At 61.7% G+C, this 21,656-nt stretch overlaps 1 protein-coding gene across 14 annotated transcripts in view; it reads left to right on the plus strand.

Annotated features, from left to right (window-relative positions):
* The window catches only part of RBFOX3 (RNA binding fox-1 homolog 3), a 139,198-nt gene that overhangs the window by 29,269 nt on the left and 88,273 nt on the right, over positions 1–21,656 (plus strand). Inside the window, exon 1 of one of the 14 annotated variants that reach the window (XM_030961912.1) lies at positions 5,065–5,127. The exons of the other annotated variants lie outside the window; for them this stretch is intronic. The gene's annotated coding sequence lies outside the window, so the exon portion shown is untranslated. Of the gene's footprint in view, positions 1–5,064; positions 5,128–21,656 lie in introns of those variants that run through there. 14 annotated transcript variants of the gene reach the window in all.

A 21,656-nucleotide genomic window follows, 5' to 3' on the forward strand; every position in this document is an offset into this window, starting at 1 on the left:
CTGCCTGTCCCTGGCAGCCCACTGCCTCCTAACGTAAAGCTGAGTGTTTGGGAGGAACAGATCTCCGATGGAACAGGGCCGTTCATGCTCTCAGATACGAAATTCCATGCAGAATATTAAATAATTTCCTCCTCAATGATCTCGGTAAATTGAATTGCTGTTGTTCCCCCGATAGAGTTGTCGCTCCCGTCGTGAGGCTTGGATGAGGCTCGGAGGGAAGGGGAGGAAGGGGAATGTCCCTGCGCCGGTCCAGTCCTGTCCCCAGCACCAGCTCCTGCTCCCCCTCTGGAGCCAGGTCCCAGCTCCAGCTGCTGCTGGGGCCAGGAGGGAGCTGGGGTGGAAGGAACCTGGGAAAAATCGGGGGGATTTTGGGTCATTGTCCAGGGCCTTTTCTGTATCTTGAGGGCTGGGTCCAGGAGGGAGGGTGGGAGTCGCACAAGTAGCTCACTTTCAGATGTGTTTGCTGTGGTGATTCTGGTGTTGCTGGTCATTGGGGTTTTTTTCTGTGTATGTGATGTTTGGTTTGTTTTTACAAGTTTGAGAACATCAGAGCAAAGAGGGAAAAAAAAAAAAATCTCTTTGCGATGGAAGCGGCTAATAGTGGGTTATAAATGTGTCTGTGGCACGGTTCATTAGCTGCCATGACATATTGAGGGCTGGGAGCGGTGTGATACCAGCAAATCAATTCCAAATTTCATCTCAGAAGGAATGTGGGGAGGCCAGATCATGCAACATGTTACCAAACATTCCTTCCCAGCCGGAGTGGAGCTGCTCCTCTCTCCGGGTGCTGCTCCTGCTGGGCTGCGGCGCAGAATGCAAAATAAATAAATAACCAAGGAGCTAATTTACTGATGATTAATTTGCATAATTAGTGCTGTGTCAAATCACTTCACCGAGGTGCAAGGCACACTCTGCTGAGGTGTTTGCATGGACATCTTCGCAGGTTTTCCCCAGGCTCACATTATTTCACATTTAACAATCTCCTGAGGATGTCACTTTGGCGTTGATGGGATTTCACAGGGTCCAGGGGGATGTGAGAGCTGGGGGTCTGCAGGGGCAAACCCCTGCCAACCTTCTCGTGCCCCATCCTGGGGCTGGAGCAGTGCCCTGCCCTGGAAGTCTGTGTGGCAGTGGGTGGCTGCAGCCCTGGAGCCAGGGATGAGCTCATGTGGGCACAGAGCTGCCAGCTCCCTGGAGAGGGGCAGCGAGGTGAATCCCGGCCATGCTGCATCCACTGCTGCTCCCCTGGTGCTCCAGGGATGCTCTGGGAGGGGTTCAGGATGGGCAGGCAGGGATGAGGCTCTGGGAAGGGGCTCAGGGGGAGCAGGCAGGGATGAGGCTTTGGCGCTTTGGGAAGGGGCTCAGGGGGAGCAGGCAGGGGTGAGGCTTTGGCTGCTTTGGGAAGGGGCTCAGGGGGAGCAGGCAGGGGTGAGGCTTTGGCTGCTTTGGGAGGGGCTCAGGGGGAGCAGGCAGGGATGAGGCTTTGGGAAGGGGCTCAGGGGGAGCAGGCAGGGATGAGGCTTTGGGAAGGGGCTCAGGGGGAGCAGGCAGGGATGAGGCTTTGGCTGCTTTGGGATCAGGGCAGTGGTGGGGCCCGGGGCGGTACCTGGGAGGGGGCAGCGGTGTCCGAGTGCTGGCAGCACCCGCTGCCAGGTGTCCCTCGCTTTCCCAAGGGCTTTCTCTGCCTCTTTGCAGGGCGGATTCTGTCCCTGAGTGCCGCTGATGCCGCGGCCCCCATCCCTTGCCATCAGGGCAGTCCCAGCCCCAGCGGCGCTTCCCCCTCCCTGCTCCTCTCTCAGCAGGGCCCTGGGGTGTGAGCACAGGGCTGGCTCGGGCTCCTTCCCTCCCTGGAGAGGGGAAGCAGCTGTGGAATGCCGGCAGGTGAGGTGGCCAGGATGCCGTAAATCCGCGGAATGCTCTAAAGCACGCAGCGCTGCGGGCAGCCCCGGTCACATCCCTGCTCCTGCTCCCTGTAATGGATATCAGATTGTTCTCCCGATCTTGGCATTGTTTCAATAATTGACTGATGCAGCGCAATGTTCACTGATTTAATAAGTTTGTTAGTGTAATAGAGGCTCAGGGTTTCGCTGTTAATGTGCAGTGACAATTGCATTGTAGATTTGCTCATTACGTTACATAACTTAGCTATAAAATCTATCGGAAATTATGTTTAAAAAAGCATTATTGCAGAAGCCATCAGCATGGCTCTCCCTGCTCCTCCCACGGTGCTTTGCAGTCTGAGTGTGTTTGCCCAGTGCCTCGCTGGCACTGCACGTTCCACTTTGGGTTTTTTGGGTCAGGGCATCTGACACTTGCCGAGAAAACTGCCCCGGGTCTTGCCATGCCATGCCACCTTCCCCACTGCGGCCAGGGGTGCTGCAGGTACCCGCTGTCCTGGCAGCTCTCTGGGGACAGCTCCAGCTGGCACCGTGCCCCCGGCCCGCTGGGGGGACCGGCACTGGCAGGTGAAGCTCTTGGCAGCTCCAGGCTCGAGCTGCCAGGGCTGTGCCAGGGCTGTGCCAGGGCTGTGCCAGGGCTGAACCCGCTGCAAACCCCCCCTTTCTGGGCAGAGTCCTGAGGAGGGGCTGGGCATCCTTTGGGCACCTCAAAGCCGAGGGTCCCTGAGGGCCATGGGGGGACGTGGGGGCTTTGCCTCATTGTCTCGTGTCTCTCCCTGCTGCTAAGTGGCCTCTGTGGCCTTGTGGAGGAGATTCCAGGACTGGAATGCCTGGCAGGGCCCTGATGGGGCACAGTGCTCAGCCCTGGGGGCTGAGGGGATCCCCAGAGCTGGGGCTGGTTTCCCCTTCCCACTCTGCATTCCAGCAGCTGTGTCCAGGGAAAACCCAGATGGAGCCGCACTGGGTCTTGTCATCTCTGTACTCCAGCCACAGCTCCGGGGAAAACCTCGTCTTCCTTAAAGATAAAACCAATCCCAGCAGCAGTAATTTAAACAGCTCTGACTGCCTCCAAACGAAGGCCCTGATGGCAAATAGGCTGTGAAACCGGCTAAGGAAAAAGGAAAAGCAGCTTTTTTCCCAGAGTAATACTTGTTCCCGCGGTTCACACACAGCCTTGCAGGGTTTGTTGCTTTGTGCCGTTTCCAGCGGCTGCTCTTCCCTCCGCTGCCGCTCCGTGCATCCTCAGCCATTATCCCCCGCCTGCTCCTCCTCCTCCTCCTCCTCCTCCTCCTCCTCTCCCACGGCCGGGGAGGGAGGACACTCCTCCGCTTGCCCTCCTGGAGATCCCCGGGCAGGCTCCCCCGAGGGTTCCCCCGCGGTGGTTCCCGCCCGGTTCCCGGTTCCCGGTGCCGGTGCCCGGGCCTGTTCCGTTCCGGTGGGCTGCTCAGCAATGCCGGCACCGGAGCCCGCTCCGCTCGGTGTGCTGCACACAAGCGGTGTGCGCTTCCAGGAGCGGATGGGTGGGATGGATGGGATGGCAGCCAGCCGGGACCCGGCTGCGGGGCTCGGGATGCCGGGAAGGTTTGCAGAGCTGAGCTCTCCCACATTCGCAGCTCCTCGTTCTCCAAATGTGCTGCCTAAAGCATCTTCAGCCTCAGTGAAGCGTGAGGAAGCGGCACAGCGGGGCAGAGCCGAGAGCGGGCCTGGCTGCCTTTGTCGGGAGAACAAGGCTGCCGCGGCCCCGAGGGCTAAAAATACCCGCGGATCATACAAAATAGATGTGGGGATGGGTGAGGCGCAGCCCGGGCGTTCACGGTCCTCGCTCACGTGGCGGCTCCTCACAACCCTGGTGGTTTTCTCCAGGGTGGGCTTCAGAGCCTGGGGAGGGAGGGGAAGCAGTGCCTGGACTGGGGGGCTCTGCAGGAGCCTGAGAAAGTGTCAGAGATGACCCTGTGCTAAAGTCATAGGAGATAACTTCCTGCTCAAGCAGGCTGTGGATATTCCAGATATTTCTCAGGAAATAGAGCTTGGGGAGCTTCACCACAGCCTTAACTATTGCCAACCACAAATAAATCGTTTGAGCCGGGAAAAAGTGCTGAGCCCCTTCCAGGAACGCCAGCAGGAGCAGGTCACTGTCACAGCGCTGTGACATCCCCATGGCCGGTGGGACTCGCGGGGTTTGGCTGGCAGAGCGGCTCCCGGCTCTCTCCGGGATGGAAGCGAGCCCGGGAAGGGGCAGAGCAGCCCCGCTGACAGCCGGGCTCTGCTCGGTCCGACAGCGCAGGTCTGCGCCGCTCCGCCGGCTCCCCAGGGGAGGAGATGAGCAGCCGAGAGCGGGAGAGCCGTGAATGCCAGAGGTCTGCTCTTGCATAACACCCCGGGAAGCTTCCAGCTGCGCCGGGAATGCCCGGATCGCTGCCCGGAGATCCCTACGTGGGATTGAAAGGGAAGGAAGGGTAAGAGGCCGAGACACGCACGGAGCTTTAGGGGGTCTGAGGGATGCTCCAGACCCGCATCCTGCGGGCTCCCGGCACCGCCTCGCCTTTCCCAGCGTTGGCAGTGAGGATTGGAAATCCCCTTTCCTGCTCCCGTCCTGCCAGGGGCTGACGCGAGCCTGGGCATCCCTTTCAGTGTCCGGGCATCCCACCCGGTGCCCCGGTGGATGCACAGCGGTGGAATCGGTGTCGCTGCTCCGGCTTGTCCGGGGGTCTTTGCTCCTCGCCAGCCGCGGGGCCGCAGTGCCGGTGCTGCTGAGGACGGGGAGGATTGGGAGGAAGCCCCGGGCTGCCCGCTCGGTGCCGGGGCCGCTGCTGGAGGCTCGGTGTTGCGGGAGAAACACACAAAACGCGGCTCTTTCCGTGGCGCAGCGGCGGGAGCGTGTGCGGAGCGGGCAGAGGGTCCCGAGCCCCCCATCCCGCCCGGGTCTCCCCGCAGAGGGAGGGAGGGATGGAGGGATGGAGGGAGGCATGGAGGGAGGGAGGGGACCCCGGGCGGGGGGCGGCAGCCGCGGGGCGGGGCCGGGGGCGGGCGCGCGCGCTCGGTGGCTCCGGTGGCGCGGGCGCAGCCGCTTGCGAGGCGGCCCGGTGAGCGCAGCGCCGAGAGCCCGAGCCAGCGCCGAGAGCCCGAGCCGCCGCCGGGCCGCCCCGGTCGCCGCTGCTCGGGAGATGCCGCTCGGCGGGCGGGGACCCGCGGCCGCCCTGCGCCGCCGCGGCGGGGGACGTGTGAGCGCGTGAGTTGCCGGGGGCGGCGGCAGCGGGGAGGGGAGCGGGGCGGCTCTGGGGAGGGATGCCCACCCGAGGGAGCCGCAGCGGGCGGCGCGGCCCGAGCGCGTCCCGGGGAAGGCTGGCGGCTCCCGAAGGAGCGGGGGAGGCCGGGCTGGCAGCGTCCGCCCCGGCACCGGGCGGTCCCCGCTGCGCTCCGGGATCCGGTTCCGCGGCGGCGGAGCCCGTGAGGGTTCGCGGCTGAGCCGGCCCGGTCAAGGGGGCGACGCGCGATGTTCCAGGGCCCCGTTAAGTTTGTGTTAAGGATTCGTTATGGCCCTTAATTAGCGACAGCTGCTGGCAATAACCCGGCGCTAACGGTCATCGCAGCCTCCAGGTGAAGGTAATTTGTAGGAAAAAAGTTGGGTGAGGTGTCTGGATAAAGGAGGCGAAAGAGGCTCCTGGGTCAGTTGTGGGGCAATCAGGCAGGCGAGGCCGCTTTCCCTGGGCTGTTCTTCTCCTGAATTCCTGCCTGTCTCCGGGAATTTCGCTGCAGGACGGGCTCCCTGTGCAGGTACGTGCGGGGCTCGGCGCCGGGAGGGGCGGGTGTGTGGCCAAGGCCCCTCGGGGGTCCCCTGGGGTTTGTGCGTGTGACCGCCCGGTGCCGTTACCCGTGTGGCAGTGCCCAGAGCCGTTCTCCAGCCGTTTCCAGGTCCCCGGAGGTGTGCGTGCCAGGAGCTGCTCAGCGCTCAGCATCCCCTGCAGCGTCACCCCCGAGGGCGTCAGGGCACACCTGGGGCAAAGAGCCGCGGTGTGGGGCACGGGCAGTGCCCGGAGCTGGGGGAGCAGCCTGGCAAGGCGTTGGCAGCGCTCGTGTGTGCAGGCGGAGGGATGGGGGGAGCAGGGATTTCTCAGCTTCTCACTCCAGTGAGCGTGACATTAACAATCCCAGCTATTTTCGGCTGCTCTTGGTGAAGCTTTGGCACTCGCTCGCTGCCTCCAGAGACACCTGGTGCTGGGGCAGGGCAGCTCTGGCTGCTGTGTTGTGTCCGGGGGGCACAGCCCAGGGTGGGCATAGCTCACCATTGGTGAGTGCCCTGTTCATTTTCCCATCTAATGTGCCCATCCTTCTCTGGGATGTCCAGGGCTTGTGTTTCAGCTCTCAGTGGCTTTGGGTGCATCCTGCTGCCTGGTGCTGTTTGCAATCTGCTCATACCCCGAGCTGGAGGCCTGGCCGTGCCGGGTACAGTGCAGAGATGAAGGCACTCTGCTTCCCAAACAGCTTCCTGTTTTCAGGCTAAAATGGTTGAGGCTTGATAAAGCCTCACAAAGCAAGAAATTAAGGCTGTTTTTTCTGGCTAACAGATGGAGAAAGAGCCCGGAGTTGCTAATTTTCAGGGAGGGCTGATTGCAGTGGCTGGGGCTGGCAGGGCTGCCTGGACCTGGCTGTTGGTCGTAGCTCATTCCTGGCTCTGGGGAGAGGTGCTGAGGCTCTGTTTGTTGGTTCACAGAAAATCCTGAAGGATTTTAATTTCCCCCCACCTCCTTTGGAGCGGTCTGCGTGGCTGTTTGGCACGGCAGAGAGCCCTGGCACCGGGCACACAACCACAGCAGCATGTGAGCCTCTGCCGGCTGCGTTTGGGGACGGAGGGGCTGGGAAGCCCCAGGCTGGCAGTGGCAGCTCCTGCTCCTCCCTGGCAGTGTGGGCACGGTGTGGGGACAGGCACTGCAGGACTGGGGTGCTGAAGGAGCTGTCACTGACGGGCACCTCCCTGGGAGCCCGCTTGGTGCGAGGCTGGCATCTCTCCTGGGCGCCCTGTGCTTGGTGACAGGGCTGTGGCAGCGCCTCTCCTGTCCTTTCCTGCTGCTCCTGGGCAGCCTGGGAGGTTTGAGGATGTTTTAGGATACCAACCCTTGCTGTCTGTGATGTCCCCTTTGGAAAGCCACCTCTTGCAGCCTTCCTCCCCCAGCCTTGGCCAGCAGTGTGCCCTCCATACACCCCTCGCTCACACAGCCCCTCTGTGGAACGGGCTGGGGATTTTCCCTTTCCCCTTTCACTGTTTCTCCATCTCCCATCAGTAGAACATGTCGTTCTGAATTACCAGGGTGACATCCCAGGCAGCCTGTGCTGGTGGCAGGCCTGTCCCTCCACAGCTGCTGCTGCTTTGCTGCCCTGCAGGATTCCTCTGTGCCACCAGGATGGGAGAGTTGAGTTCTCTTGCCACCGTGGCTGAGGGGAATCTCCCCAGCTGGAGGGGGCAGTGCATTGGTGGGGTTTGAGGCAGCTCTGTTCAGGCACTGGGGGGCTGAGGGTCCCCTCAGTGCCCTCTGCAGCAGCTTGGGCCAAATTCCTGCTTTGGACTGTGAGGGTTCTGAGCTGTGCATTTCTTGGGTTGGTTTGTCGGCGCTCTCGGCTGCTCAGCTGACGGTGGATAAATCCCTCTGAAGGTTATTGAGATAATAAAAGGCATGAGGGAAGTTCCGTAATTTATTTGAGTTCTCTTTTAATTTACGGCCTTACGGGGTGAGAGCTCAGTGGATAATGAGTCCTTCTGGCAGATGTGCTCCTTTCCAGGGGCCGTGGCGGGGAAAGGGGAGCTGGGGGCAGGTTTGGGTCAGGGCAAGGTGGGGGGGTTGTGCTGGAGGTGCTGCAGTCGTGGAGCTGTGGCTGAGCCTGGAGCTCCTTGGGCATTGCCAGGGAGCTGCTGCCAGCCCAGAGCTCTTCCTGGGGCTGCTCCATCCCTGCCTGGGCTGGGCTGCTCGGTGCTGCTGACAGCAGCTTCTCCTTCCTCCGCCTCTCGCTGTCCAGGCTGCTGGCGGTGCTGTTCCAGTGCTTTCTGCTGGAATTGTTGGAGGTATTTTGGGATGTGTGTTCCTGCAGATTAATTGACAGGCTGGGGTGTACCAGATGAGGAAGCAGAATCTGTCCTTTTGTTAGTTACTGAGGTTCCAGTTGTTTTGCACCCCTGATAACCAGTCTGAGGCAGCTCTCCCCTTTGCTCTGCTCGCACGCAGATGCTCCAGGCATCCTTGGCTCTTCCTGACGAGACAAAATTGAATTTCTAACGGGTGAAAACACACACAGGAGCCCAGGATCCCTTTTCCTGTTCCATTACCTGCTGTGGATGTGTCCCCTCCTGCTCCCACCCTTCTCACCTGGGAGGTTCGGGGGCTGAGAGGACAGATCCTGGGTGGGAGGAAGGGGATCCAGAGGGTTTCCTGGCTGGGAAAAGCTGTGTTTTCCCCAGTGGTTTGCTGTTGGTTTTCCCAGAGGTGGAAGGAAGTGCACACTCCCATGGACACTGCCAGATTGCCCCATTTCCCCTCTGGGATGCTTTTCTACCTGGGGGGGAAAAAAAGGTAAAAAGGCTTTTCTGGAGTCGGGGCTGGTGCTGCACTGGGAGGTGTGAGATGGGGATGGGGATGGGGATGAGGATGGGGGTTTCCAGGCCCCAGCAGGTTCCCTCCTCTCCCGCTGGGCCCCTGTGCCCCTCTGCACTCAGCAGTGCCCAGGCAGGAGCTGGGGGTACAATGGGATTTACACAAGAGGACCTGCACTGGTGGGTTTGGAATGGAGCCACTGCTGCTCCCTCTGGGCAGCCTGCTGGGGCTGGGGGCTCCTGGAAATGGGAATGTGGGCACTGGCCTGGGAGCTGAGATGTGCCAGAGCTACCAGAGGGATCTGTGAGGGTGTCTGGACAAACAGGGTGGTTGGAGCTGAGGAAGTCACCACAGCTGGAATTTATGGAAGTGATAAAACAGCTTTTGACAACAGGCTCAGCTCCAGGCAGCTCCTCTGCAGCAAGAGAGAATATTTTCCTCCTGTTGGATCAATAAACAATTAATTCTAAAGCAGGAGCTGGAGCAAAAGGGAGAGTTTTCCAGGCTTCTAAACTCTTAATCAAGCTCTGGGTGAAGCACAGATGTGAGAATCTGAGACCTGCTGATAAAATCTTGACCTTGATAACGGGTTCCTCAGTTCCTGGGCTGTGGATGATACTTCTCAGCTGAATAAATCCTCTTGTAAATATAGAACTTGTTCCCCAATATTTATGCTTCCAACATGTTTAATGTAGCTTTGCTTAATAATCTGCTTCAAAACGCTGACATTCCCCCCACATTTTAATTGGATTCTAATTTCCATTCAGGATCAGCTTAAATTAAACGAGTTTAAAAATATAGTAAATAATACTCATAATTCACTTACTCTTACCATAAGCTGTGAAAATAAAGACTCAAATAACCCTCTAAAGCTGCTCATGGTGCAGCCCTCTCCCTGGCAGACCCTGGCATGCTTAGGCTCAGTGGGGTGGTTCAGGGTCTGTGCCCAGCAGGGTCTCTCAGTGGCCCTGCGTTCTCTGGGGCTCAGGCTGTGTGGGGCAGCAGGGGGTGGTGGCACTGCTGTCCTGTGCCCCTGCCTTTGGGGGTCCCTGGTCACTGCTGGCAAACCTTTGGCTCTGCTGGGTCCTCCAGCAGCCTCTGGCGCTGTGGCTGGTGGAAATGGGGTTTGATGGGATTTCCCAGACAGTGCTGGGGCCATCGCTGATGGCTGGGGGCTGTTGGGATGTGGGTGTGCTCCAGCACACCAGTCTGGCCGTGGGCTGGGAGGCTCTGTTCGCTCTCCAGGCCTCACTGGGCTTCTCCAAGAGCCTGTTGTGCAGGAAAAGGGCTTTGGGAGCTCTCAGGATCTCTGCTTTGGCTCGTGGGCAGCGATGGCAGCTCTGTGCCGTGGGGTGGGAGCTGCTGGGCTGGGCACTGCCTCGGCTGCTCCCTGGCCCTGGCGTGGTGACCCCTGAGGCCAGCGTGTCCCTGCCTGCTGCCTCAGTCCCTCTCTGGCAGGCTCAGGGCTGCAGGGCTCCCGTGCAGGGGTTTAGCATGCAGGGTGATGGGTGATGCTGGAGAACATCCCCTGTGCCAGGGGGGCCGTGGGCAGCCCCTGCTGCAGGCACCAGAGCCAGAGTGCAGCCCCAGGTGGGTGCATGGGATGCTCCTGGGGCAGTGCTGTGCTGGCAGGGCAGGATGTGGCAGCAGCACTGGTGGGGCTCTCCCTGTGTCCCCCCACAAGAGCAGGGCTTGGGCTGCAGCCCCTGAGCCCCCCAGGCAGGCTGGGAAGGCTCTGAGCAGCAGATCCATCTGGGGAGGTGCTTCATGGGCTGTGCCAATCCCGGCGTGGAGAGGCCCAAATTGTTCCGTGCATAGCCGGGGTTTTTTTTTTAAATAAAGCTCTCTCCAGTATATTGCAGGAGTAATTAGGAATCCTGAGCTGGCTGGATCTCGATCTTTATAGCAACACAGCTGATAAAGCATGATTCAGGGACCTCGTTAGCTTTTTTTAAAGAAGTTTTTATTTAACTTCCGTGAAGTTGCCATGGTTACCCCAGTGCATGGCTTCCCTGCCTCTCCTGCCTTGAGTGCAGCTGCCAGTGTTGAGAATTCAACATCTACATTTGGAGCAGCCGTGGCCTTCCCCCACTGCCACCCTGGCCTTTGGAGCCTTGTCCCTTTGCCCACCCTGGAAAAGGCTCCTGCTTGGGCTCTTTGAGGTGGTAGAGCTCAGCCTGGGCTGTCCGAGAGCTCGTTTTCTGCAGCAGGTGGGGAAGGAGGCTCTGCTGCTGTCACTGGTGACATGGAATGTGCCACGCTCACACGCTGCTGTGCCCCAGCACAGCCCGGGTGCTCCCCCTGTGTGACACGAAGCTGGCACGGGCCAGGGGAGGCACTGGGAGCAGGGGCCAGTGCCCTGAGTCCCGTCTCACTGTGGCCTCAATGCCCAGGAGCCAGTGGAGCCAGGGGGTTTCATGAGTCCCAAATGAGTTGCCCCCAGTCCAGCGCTGGGAGGTGACAGATGTGGGCACAGGGGAGCACACAGGTGGGGTGTGAGGTCAGCGTGTTTCTGTGATGATGGCCACGATGTGAGGCACTGACAGAGGTGCTTTGTGATTGTGTGCCTCGAGCTGGGCAAACCCCAGGGGCTGGGGAGCAGGGAGGCAGCAGAATGCGCTCCCCTGCTCGGTGCTGGAGCCTCCAGGAGGGGCAGTGGCCGCTTGAGCAGGTGTTGGAGGGCCAGGCGAAGCTGTGCTGCACCCTGCCATGCGGGGCTGTGCTCTCGGCAGCGGGGCTGGCGGCTCCCGGTGCTGCTGCTCTGCTGATCCCGTCCCCGCCTGGTACCGGGGACCGTGCGCCGGGCTGGCGGTGCTGGCCGTCTGTCCGGGCAGGGCTGGACTCTGTCCTCATTCTGTCAAAGTTTTGTCAAGCTTCCCCCCTGCTCCTCCTGGCGTTTTCAGCAGCGCAGGGTGGGAGGCTGCGTGGGAAGTGCAGCCGCACCAGAAATAATCCTGCGCGTCCGGGCTGCGAGCGGCGCCGCGGGGCGGCCCTGCCCCCTGCCCGCCGCCCCTCCTGGGCTCGCACGGTCCCCGGGCTCAGGGGAGCCGCTTCTGTTTGTTTGTCTCCCCGTCCTCCTCCTCCCTTCCTTGGTTTCTCTTTTCCCTTCTCCATTTTCCTTCCCGATGAAAGATTTTCTCGCCGTGTCAAGGCAATGTGACCTGGTTCCGTAATAAAGAGGAGGCTTATTAGAATTAAAGCCCAACAGTGTTAAAAAAGCAATCTTTGCAAGATTGAGGCCATGAGGGAATTGTAAATTCTCAGCAAAGACCTCATTTAAAGACTGGGATGAAAACACATGCGCATGCATGCACCGAGGCCTGCCGCTGAGGGCACATCTGGTTCCAGAAGAATTTTGGGGAGGATGAGGGACGGGAGCAGCACTTGGGTCCTCCCGGCTTTGCTCGGGATCCTCCTGCTGCCCGGGCAGGCTGGTGGCTGTGCTGGCTCCGTGAATAGCGCTCGGGTTTGGGTTTGTTTTCCTCGTTCTCCGGGGATCCCCTCCCCGCTCAGCCCTCCTGGCGCAGCCGCCCACCTGCGGCGGGGCGGGCGCGATGGCAGCCGGTGAGTCAGGGCTCCCCCGGCTCGGCAGCCTCCTGCAGCTGCTCGCACAGACATTTCCCTGGGCCTGCGCTGGCTGCTGGCTCGGTGATGGAGCCGGGACGGGTGTCCCTCCCTGTGCCGGCTCCGGGGATGCCGTGCCCTGCTGCTGGCTGGGGCTGCTGCGGCTGAGGGTGCCCCTGCCCATGCGGGTGAGGGCTCCCAGGGGCTCCCGGTGCCCGGCAGGGCAGATGGTGCCATGGCTTTGGCCTCACCCTGCCCAGAGCACATTTCCCTCCCGCCCATCTCGATGGATGGAGCCTCTCCTGGGAGTGCAGGGAGCAGCGAGTGCGGGGCTGGGGAGAGAGAAGGGCTGCAGTGGGCAGCGGGTGAAGAGACCCCGCTCCCCTCCCTCCCTGCCTCCCTCTCCTGGATTTTTCTCCGCGGCCGCATCCCCAGGGCTGCGGGGAGCGAGCGCAGAGCTGTCCAAGGCCGGAGCCGCGCTGCGGGAGCGGCAGCGGCCCCGGCGGTCCCCGCGGTGGTCTGTTGTCATCATTTGCTGTTATCTGTGTAATTAGAGAGCGGCTCTCCCGCGGGGCGCCGCGCACACCTGCGCTGCAGCACGATGAGGACGAGATCGGAGCAGCAGAGGCAGGGCAGGCACGGGCTGTGTGAGGCCGGGCTGCGGGAGCCCCCGGTGCCCCGGGCGGGCTGCGGGAGCCCCTGGGGCCCTCGCTGCCCAGCCGGGGGCCCCGGGCTCCTGCTCAGCGATGCCCAAGGTCGGCGGAGCCTCTCGGTGAAGTGGAGCCCGAGCCTGGTGCTCCAGGGACATCCCTGCCATCCCCAGGGCTCGTGTCCTGGGCCCGTGGCTGAGGCTCCCCCGCTGCCTGCCCTGCTGGAGCACCCCCTGTGCCAGGGGGACAGACACGCGTGTGCCAGGATCCTGCCCAGGATGGGACATCAGAGGTTTTCCCCCAGGTTCCCTGGGCTGTGGGGACAGACAGGGCAGCTCCCTGGGTGGCTGTGCTGTGCTGCTGGCATGCATGGTGCTGCTTCAGCTGCTGCCTTTGTTGTCAGTCCTGCTCCAGGATATTTATAGCGAGAGGGAGCTGTGCCCGGCTCTGCTGCTCTCGGCACCTCCACACCTTGCAGAGGGGTCCCTGACAGGGCTTGGAGCAGATCCTGCCCTGCTGCCTGTGGCCTGGAGGAGCAGGGCTGCCACTGCCAGCTCTCCCTAACGTGCTGTTAATGTAATGTCTTGTCCAGGAGCCTTTCCTGCAGGATAAATGGCCTTTCCAGCCCGAGCCTGCGTGAATTACGCTGACGTTCTGCTCCTGAGTCGATGTGTGTAGGGGAGCTGGGTATTGGATTGGTGAGAGGCAAGAGAAGCAATCTCTGGGAGGCCATCAATTTGGATTAGGCTTTGTGGACTGGGATGGAGGGTAATCACCATCCTTCATTTCAGAGAGGTAAGAAACAAGTCAGCTTCTTTATGGATCATTATGGCTGCAGCAGGAATTGCTTCCACCTCGGCCGTGGCATGGATCCCCCCGCTGGGCACAGGGCTGGAGGAGGGTGTAAAGCCAAGGGAGGGAGCTGGCTGTGCCTCTGGAAGGATGAGCCAGACTCCAGCCTCTGGGTGCTGCTGCCACATTCCTTGCTGGGTGAGATGGCCCTGCTGGGGGTGCTCACTCTGCCTCCATGGAGCCGGGTGAGGTGAGTGGTGGGAGTCTGTGAGGGAGCAAACGCTCCCCAGGACACGGGTCTGGGTTTGTCTGGGGGTGGGATTGCATCCATTCCCCTTGCAGTGCCTCCACCAGCAGCGTCTGTCGGTAGTGCAGACTCTGAGGGATGTGGAGCTCAGCACTGTCCCCCAGCACGGCAGGGTGACAGGGGACCGGCTCCGTGGGTGCCGCATCCCCCGTCCCAGCGGTGGCACGGGAGTGTCGGCACCCGCGGTCCCAGCCCGGGGAGGGGCCCCGGCGGTGCCGGCGCTGTCGGTGCCGTGTCCCGTCCCGGGCAGGAGTCGCAGCGCGTTCCCGGCGCTGTCGGTGCCGTGTCCCGTCCCGGGCAGGAGTCGCAGCGCGTTCCCGGCGCTGTCGGTGCCGTGTCCCGTCCCGAGCAGGAGTCGCAGCGCGTTCCCGGCGCTGTCGGTGCCGTGGCCCGTCCCGAGCAGGAGTCGCAGCGCGTTCCCGGCCCGCTGACAGCAGCGCTCCCGGGCATCCTCCTCCCGCCGCCCGCGCCCGCCCCCGCGCAGCGGCGATGAAAGGCACAGCCCGTAAACAGGGGAGAGGAGGAGGAGGAGGGATGGGATGGAAATGGGGCAGCTCCGGCGTGTGTGAGCGGAACCAGCCCAGCCGGGCCGGTGGGGTCGGTGCTGTGTCGCTGCTGTGCTGGGTGGGAGCTGCTCGGGGCCAGCGGGGAGGAGAGATCTGCTTTGGCCTCCGGGAGCGAAGGCCTCCCCTCCCTCCCTTTTGTTTGTACTTTTTTTTTTTTTTTTTTTTTTTTTAATATCTGAGTGCTTCATTTTCCAGAAGCTGTCATTTTACATAAACCTCTCAGCGAGGTACATCCATTCCCACTGCCAAAATCTCCATATCAAACACTTGTAACACACGGCTGAAGTGACAGCCCTGCCTGTACGGCTCCGTGCGTTACAAAGGGATGCTGCGGCGGGCAGGATATAAATACTCGCCTTGCAGTGGCACGCACTGGGCTCTGCTGCCCTGCTCTTCGCTGCCCAGCTCGAATTTAGCTGAAACCTCGGCACAGGCACCCGCAGGGCCCTGGTGGCACCACAGCCCCCAGCAGTGCCAGGGTGGGTGGCAGGATGCCCGTGGGCAGCTGCCTCGCTGTGGTGGGCTCGGGGCGGGGGTGTTGTGTGTGCTGAGCTGTGGGTTTGGGGGCAGCAGCCCCTCAGCAAGGATTCCTGCATCCCCCATCCCCCCCAGCAGCCATTCCTGCAGCCCCTGTGCATGGGAAGCCTTTGCTGGTGCACTCTCGGGGCTGAGTGCTGGCTGTGGTGTGGTTCCTGTGCCCAGGGTGTCCCTCCTGTCAGGCTGAGGGGTCCCAGGGTGGGTAACCCACACGCTGTGATGGAGCAGGAGTGGGGCTGCTTGGCCTGAAACTCTGCCTGTGCCTCAAATCCTGTTCCAATGGGAGCAGGGACTGAGCGTGTTCAGCAGTCCAACTGCTTCCTTTTTGAATGAAATTCTTTTTCTTCTGGATGAAGTTCAACTCCAACCCCAAATCCCTGTTTCTTTGCAAAGGAGAAGGAAGGAAATGCAAAGCACGCTCCCCACCCCCCAAGTCTATCAGTCTTACAGCTGATGAGCAGAACCATTCCTGCTGGTCCTGGGATTCCCTCCCTGCTCGTGCAAGGACATCACTGCCGTGTTTTGTCACACGGGCTGTGAGCCTCAGCTGCTCCCAGGATGGACCTGCCTGGCTGGGCAGTGCTGGAGCAGTCCTGGGGAGCACTGAGAGCTCCTGTGGTCCCTTACTCCCCTGGGGCCACCACGGTCTGTGGGCACCTGGCCCTGCTGGGCTGCTCTGGTGACGTGGCTGTCGCTGGCAGGGCTGTCCCTGTCACCTGTAGTGCTGTGCTTGGTGGTTTCTGCTGCTCTCCCAGGTGGGGACCTCCATGTGGGAAAGATGAGACTTGGTTTTTTGAGCTAATAGCATTACACATGGTTTTTAATTGAGCACGTTTTGGCAAGTTTGATGATAGCTTTTTTCAGCATCTCAGCTGGGAGAGATTGGTCTGTGCTCAGCTCCTCTGCTTTCCACACCAGGGAAGCTCCAGGACTTGAGATGTCTCTGGGCTGAGCTGTTTCCATGCTCAGGAGTCCTCTGAGATCCCTGGCCCCAGCTGAGGCAGTGGTGGCGCATGCGTGTGGGGCTGTTGTGTGTGTCCCCAAAGCCCCCGTGCCCCCAGCTCTGCTGCTGGGGGTGGACATGCTCCAGGTCAGGTCTGTGGGGCTGTTGTGTGTGTCCCCAAAGCCCCCGTGCCTCCAGCTCTGCTGCTGGGGGTGGACATGCTCCAGGTCAGGTCTCTGGAGACCCCGGCCCGGCTGCAGCTGCCAGCAGAGGGTTTGCTGTGCTCCAGCTGGGCAGGCTCCAGGGGCTGGCATGCAGCTGTGCTGCCCCAGCCGTGCATGGGGAGGGCACAGTTGCAGCCAGATGTGTCACGGTGCCCAGGCCAAGGGCTGGGGCAGGTGAGCTGCCCCTGCTCTGCCTGGTGCTGCAGCTCCTTCCCGCCAGCATGAATCAGCCTTTCCCGAGGACCTGGGAGCAATCTGCCACCACTGTGGCCTTGTGTCCCCGGGGAGTCACAGCCCTCCCTGGGCAGGGAGCCACGAGGTGAGGGCAGCGGCAGTGCCAGCTGTGGTGGCATCTGCTGCTCCTGCTGGCAGAAGGCACAGAGCCCGATGTGTGTCCCCACACTGCTCCTAGCAGAAAGAAGGGCACCACGCTGGTGATGCTCCTGGCTCTGAAGTGCAGCTGGGGGGCTGTGCCATCCCTGAGGGGCTGCGGCAGCCTTGGGGACCCTCTGTAGGCGTGGGCAGTGCCCGCAGCCCGGGGCTGGGACTCCCCTTTCCCCAGGAGGGAGGGAACTCTCCCGGCTGGTGCACGGCTCAGCCCGGAGTGCCCTGGCTGCCCTGAGGGGAGGCTGAAGGTCCCTCCCGGCGCTGGAGCCAGCCCCGGGCTCTGTCGCTGCTCCTGGGTCCCTGCCTGCTCTCCTGCTGCCAGGGGCGGCTGCTGCTGAGCCCGGCCAGGGGCAGCCCCGGGGCCACCTTCCCTCTCCGCTGCTCATTCTGGGGGCTTTTCCTTCCTCCCACCGGTGGGTGCTGGCACGGGAGGGCAGCAGGGTGCAGGAAGGGGCTGGAGCTGGGCGGGGGCTCAGTCGGGCTGTGAGCGAGGGAGGGAACTTGGGCTCTGCTGGCAAAGTTCCCTCCCGTTCCTCATGAGCAAGGGGATGTTTTGGTGCGTGCTGATTAACGGCCTCCTCCCGACGTGCCACGGCGAGATAAAATATGAACAACTGCATTCTTTGACTTAAAATTTAATTAAAACTATATATCAAAAACGTGAGACCCCAGGCTTAATAAAACCTGATAAAATTATACTAATACACTTCCATTTCAATCCAAGGCTTCCTGATGGAAGAGCGTGAGAGGCTGAGCCTGTAACTAGATTAGCAACACCTCCTATGCAATATTTATGGTGCTGTCCTGCTTGAGATGCATGGCTGCCGAGGAAGGCTCTGACACCGTGATGAAGAGGAGTTGTCAGCCTGGCTTATGCGTAAATAGGAGAGAGGGGGAGGTTGGAGGGGCTGTTCCTGCTGGGGAGAGTGAGCTCATGGAGGGGGGAAAAAGGGAAGCAGGAGCGATGCTGCTCCCCCCGTGCTGCTGTGCCCTGGGGATGACCCCAGTCTGTGGCACCAGTGCCCAGCAGCCACGGGCTGTGGTGAATTGAGGGTGGCCTCTGCCCTCGGGGCTCCTGGCAGCTGCCAGTGGCTGTGGGCGCCTCACCTTTGCAGGTGATTTATTGGGTGAGGATTGGCAGCTCGGAGCCATTGTGTGTCAGCTGGGAGATCAAGCTGGTTTGTTCGTGTGCAGGAGCGTGGCTGTGCCAGCAGGAGCACCAGGCTGCTGGGGGCTCCCCGGGTGAGGTGCCTCTGCTCCAGGCAGCAACCAGCAGGAGCATCAGTTCCCTCTGGCACAACCAGAGCATCGTTCTGCTGGAGCCTTTCCCTAACCCTAACCCATATCCCAGAATCCCAGTTTGGGTGGGAATGCCCCGGGTGTGTGTCTGCAGGGGCGTTGGTGGCTGCGGGGCGTCACCCCACGCTGCTCAGAGGGCTCGGGGGTCAGCAGCAGGGCTCGGCGTGGCTGAGGCTCGGCGTGGCACACATGGGCTCTGTGTGGCTCGGGCTCTGTGTGGCACAGGCTCTGTGTGACACAAGCTCGGTGTGGCTCGGGCTCGGCGTGGCACACACGGGCTCTGTGTGGCACAGGCTCTGTGTGGCACGAGCTCTGTGTGGCTCGGGCTCGGTGTGACACAAGCTCGGTGTGACACAAGCTCAGTGTGGCTCGGGCTCGGTGTGACACAAGCTCTGTGTGACACAAGCTCTGTGTGGCTCGGGCTCTGTGTGGCACAGGCTCGGTGTGACACAAGCTCGGTGTGACACAAGCTCAGTGTGGCTCGGGCTCGGCGTGGCCCCGGTGCCAGCTCGGCCCGACGGGAGGCGGCTCGGGCAGGCTCTTAATGGGCACCATCAATCCTGCCGAGACAGGGGAGGTCAGAGCAGGGAGGCAGCCGCTGGAAAGCGCTGCGGGCACAGCGGCTCCGTGCTCAGAGCAGAGCCCGGGGCTCCTGACTGAGCACAGGGAGGTGGGTGGGGTGTTCCAGGGGGTGCCCACCTGAACACAGCGGGTTTGGGGGCTGTGCTGCTCGGTCTGGGGTGGTGCAGCCTGCAGGGCAGGGGCCTTGCTGCCCCTTTCCATGCCTTGGGTCCTGCCTGACCCCCTCCTAGGCTGGTTCCATGGTGGATGAGGTCAGTGTGCAGCCTGGGCTCGGACAGGATGCTGAGTGTGGGGTGCCAGAGCCCTCTCTTGGGGCTGGGGGTGCCGACACCTGGCACTGCCCAGCTCTCTGTGCCCCTCTCCCACAGCTGTCCCCCCGTTCCCCCCTGCTCTCCCTTCCAGGTGAGCGGGCGCACATCCCCTGCAGCGCTGACGTGTGCTGGTGCTGCTCCAAGGCTGTGGCAGCAATTCCAGCAGCAGCGGCCTGGCGTGACCCCGGGAGCTGGAGGAAGGGGGTGAGGTGGGCACTCAGCTGGCAGGGAGCCCCTCCCCGGGCAGGAGGGGACCTGGCAGGCAGCAGCACCAGCCCTGCCGGCCGCAGGCTCCTGCCCCTCGCCCCCTCCCCGGATCCCTGGGGAACTGGAGGCAAGGGGAGGGATGGGGTTTGTGTGCTGCTGCCCCTCAGCGCCACCTCCCCACATCCCTCCTTGGCCAGGCTGTGCCCGGGTCCGTCCCCCACGCTGCCCCTCTCCCAGCCCCCTGGGGCTGCTCCCTGCTCTCTGGAGCTGTATTTTCAGAGACTGTGGGGGATGTCGTGTGTGTAAAATTAGCGCTGCCTTGTTAGTGCTTCTCAGGCTAATTCGGAGTGAAATGCTTTAGCAGCGGTGGGCTGATTCTATCAGGAGAACAAGAACTAATTAAATTCACTCTGACCATCAAGCAGTAAATTATTTATACCCAGACAGATGCAATCTAATCTGTGGAGTCCAGCCCCACTGAACCTGCAGCTCCCTGGTTCGGGGTGAGGAGCAGAAGGGGACCTGGGAAGGGCAGAGCAAAGGTTTCCTGAGAAGGCAAATTCTTTTTCCCTTCTGGTGCCAGTGCTGCAGTGGGACCCTCCAGTGGCACTGCGGCCCCTGGGGCTGGGAGCTGGAGAGAGATGGGGTGTCCTCCAGGAGCTGCCCCTGCTCCTCCATCCCGGGGAGCTGGCACAGACCCACCCTGCCAGCTGGGGAGGGGGTTTGCCAGCCTCATCGGGGACATGTGGGAGTCCTCCTCCTCCTCCTCCCAGGAGGAAGGCCAGGCGCAGTCAGAGGCCCTCACCTGTGGTTTGCAGCACCGTGCTGTGCTGCTGTGTGATCTCCATCACCCCCTCCCTGTGCCTCAGCCAGCTCAGCTCGGGCAGGAGTGAGCCGTTATCATCTCTGCAGGGGTTTGTTTTTTGGCCATCTGACCCGGTGCCTGATTAGATCATTCCTGTCACACACTGGAGCCGCAGCTTTCCCTGCCTGCAGTTCGCTCTAATTGTGATTGAGCCGAGATCCTTTTTCTCTCCAAACCAAAGGGAAGAGTGAAAAATCGTTTGCTGATCCTCTGGGGGTTGTAAAGGATTCCGGCAGCCTGGGAAACAGCTCTGCTTGGGGCTGGGAAAGTGGTGTGGTGAAAATGATCTGGTTGTTTTGTGTGTTAGAGGGGCAGAAAGGAGGAATTCCAGAGCAGCCAGAACAGAGAATCACGGGGATGGTCCCTGTCCCCTTGGGAACGGGGATCTCCATCTCTCCTCGGGCAGGCAGCTGCTGGGAGGGCTGGTTTGGCTGGGGAGAGCTTGGCTCAGCTCAGGGCAAGAGCGGGTTCGGGTCTCAGGTGGGTGCCCTGGGGCCAGGCAGGGTGGGCACTGCGGGGCTCGGTGCTCTCCAGCTGCAGCTTCCCAGCAGGCAGGGGCACCTCGGCTGGGATGGATCCCGCAGAGAGAGGGATGGATCCTCGGTGCAGGTCCTTGCTGCGTTTAACCAGGTGTTTAAGGACCGATGGGCTGTAACCAGGCTGTGCCCGTGGGGGCCGAGCTCCTCCGGGCTGGAGCGGAGCTGGTGCTGCCCCGGAATTCCCCCCGGGAGGAGGCGGCGCAGGCAGGAGGCACTCGGAACCAGCCCTTTGCACGATGCATTTGTGTTCCATTTGTACAATGCATCTGTTTTCCGCAGCGCTGGAGGTGCGGGCTCCGTGGGCAGCAGCACAGGGAGCCGGCAGCGCTCGGCTCGGCTCGGCCCCGCTCGGCTCGGCTCGGCCCCGCTCCAGCTGTACCACGCTTTGGGCCCGCTGAGCGCGGCCCCTGCTCGCGTTTGCAGCCGTGATTAATGTCTGTGGCACGGGAGGGAAGTCCCGGTACGAGTCAGGCTCGTAACTCCCGCACAGATTTCCAAGCCCCGGCGGAGCATCAATCCAGCGGCTCCCCGGGGCACGGAGGATGCAGGGGGAATGTGGAAATGTCACCTTGTGGCAGGAGAGCTGTGACAGGCAGCCAGGCCAGCAGCTCTGCCTTGGAGCTGGCTCCTGGTCTCCAGATCCCGCCGATGGACCGTGTGGCCTCGCCATTCATTCAGAAAGGAGAGGGGAAAAAAAGGCAACTGCTTCACTCTGGCTTTGCTGCTGATGCGGAGGGGACAGATTTGCTGCTGGCAGCTCTGCCATTAACTGGCTGAGCTGTCCAAGTGTGGGTTATGGATCTGGGATCAGCCTGGCTGTGCTGGAGAAGGCACACGGTGCAGAGCCCAGATGGATGCGGGGCCTGGGGAGAGCTGAGGGGCTCTGTTTGGGAGGTGGGATGGAGGGGCCTTCCCTGGGAGCAGATAACCTCGGGAGGGTGAGGAGCTCTTCCAAACTCTGGCCAGATCCCTGCTGGGTCTGTGAGAGACGTTGCTGGGTGGGGAACACGTGCTGCAGCCCCAGCAGCAGAGGGGCTGCAGGTGGGGCAGGGGAAGGGAGCTGGGAAACAGGAGCTCCCTTCCACTGGCGGGGAGGGAGGGAGGAATTGGGAATATCCCAGCAGCGCTGGGAGAGGAGCCATGCTTTCAGAGTCTGGGAACGACTTCCAGGCTGCAAATATCCCTTCCCAGCCCCGACGCTGCCACAAGAATCTTCCCTGCTCCTGCAGGCAGCTGGCACTGGTGGCCCTGGCATCCCAGGGCTGCTGTGGCAGAGTGAGGGTGAGCTGCACCCAGGGGCTGCCAGTGAGGAGAGGGACTGGCATTTTGGTTTTGGCTCATGAGGATCACTTGGACACTGAGCCCCAGAAGCTGAAGCAGTCAGGAGTTGCTCCCAACTGCTTC

Source organism: Camarhynchus parvulus, chromosome 18 (genome assembly GCF_901933205.1).
Source record: "Camarhynchus parvulus chromosome 18, STF_HiC, whole genome shotgun sequence".
Taxonomy (NCBI): domain Eukaryota; kingdom Metazoa; phylum Chordata; class Aves; order Passeriformes; family Thraupidae; genus Camarhynchus; species Camarhynchus parvulus.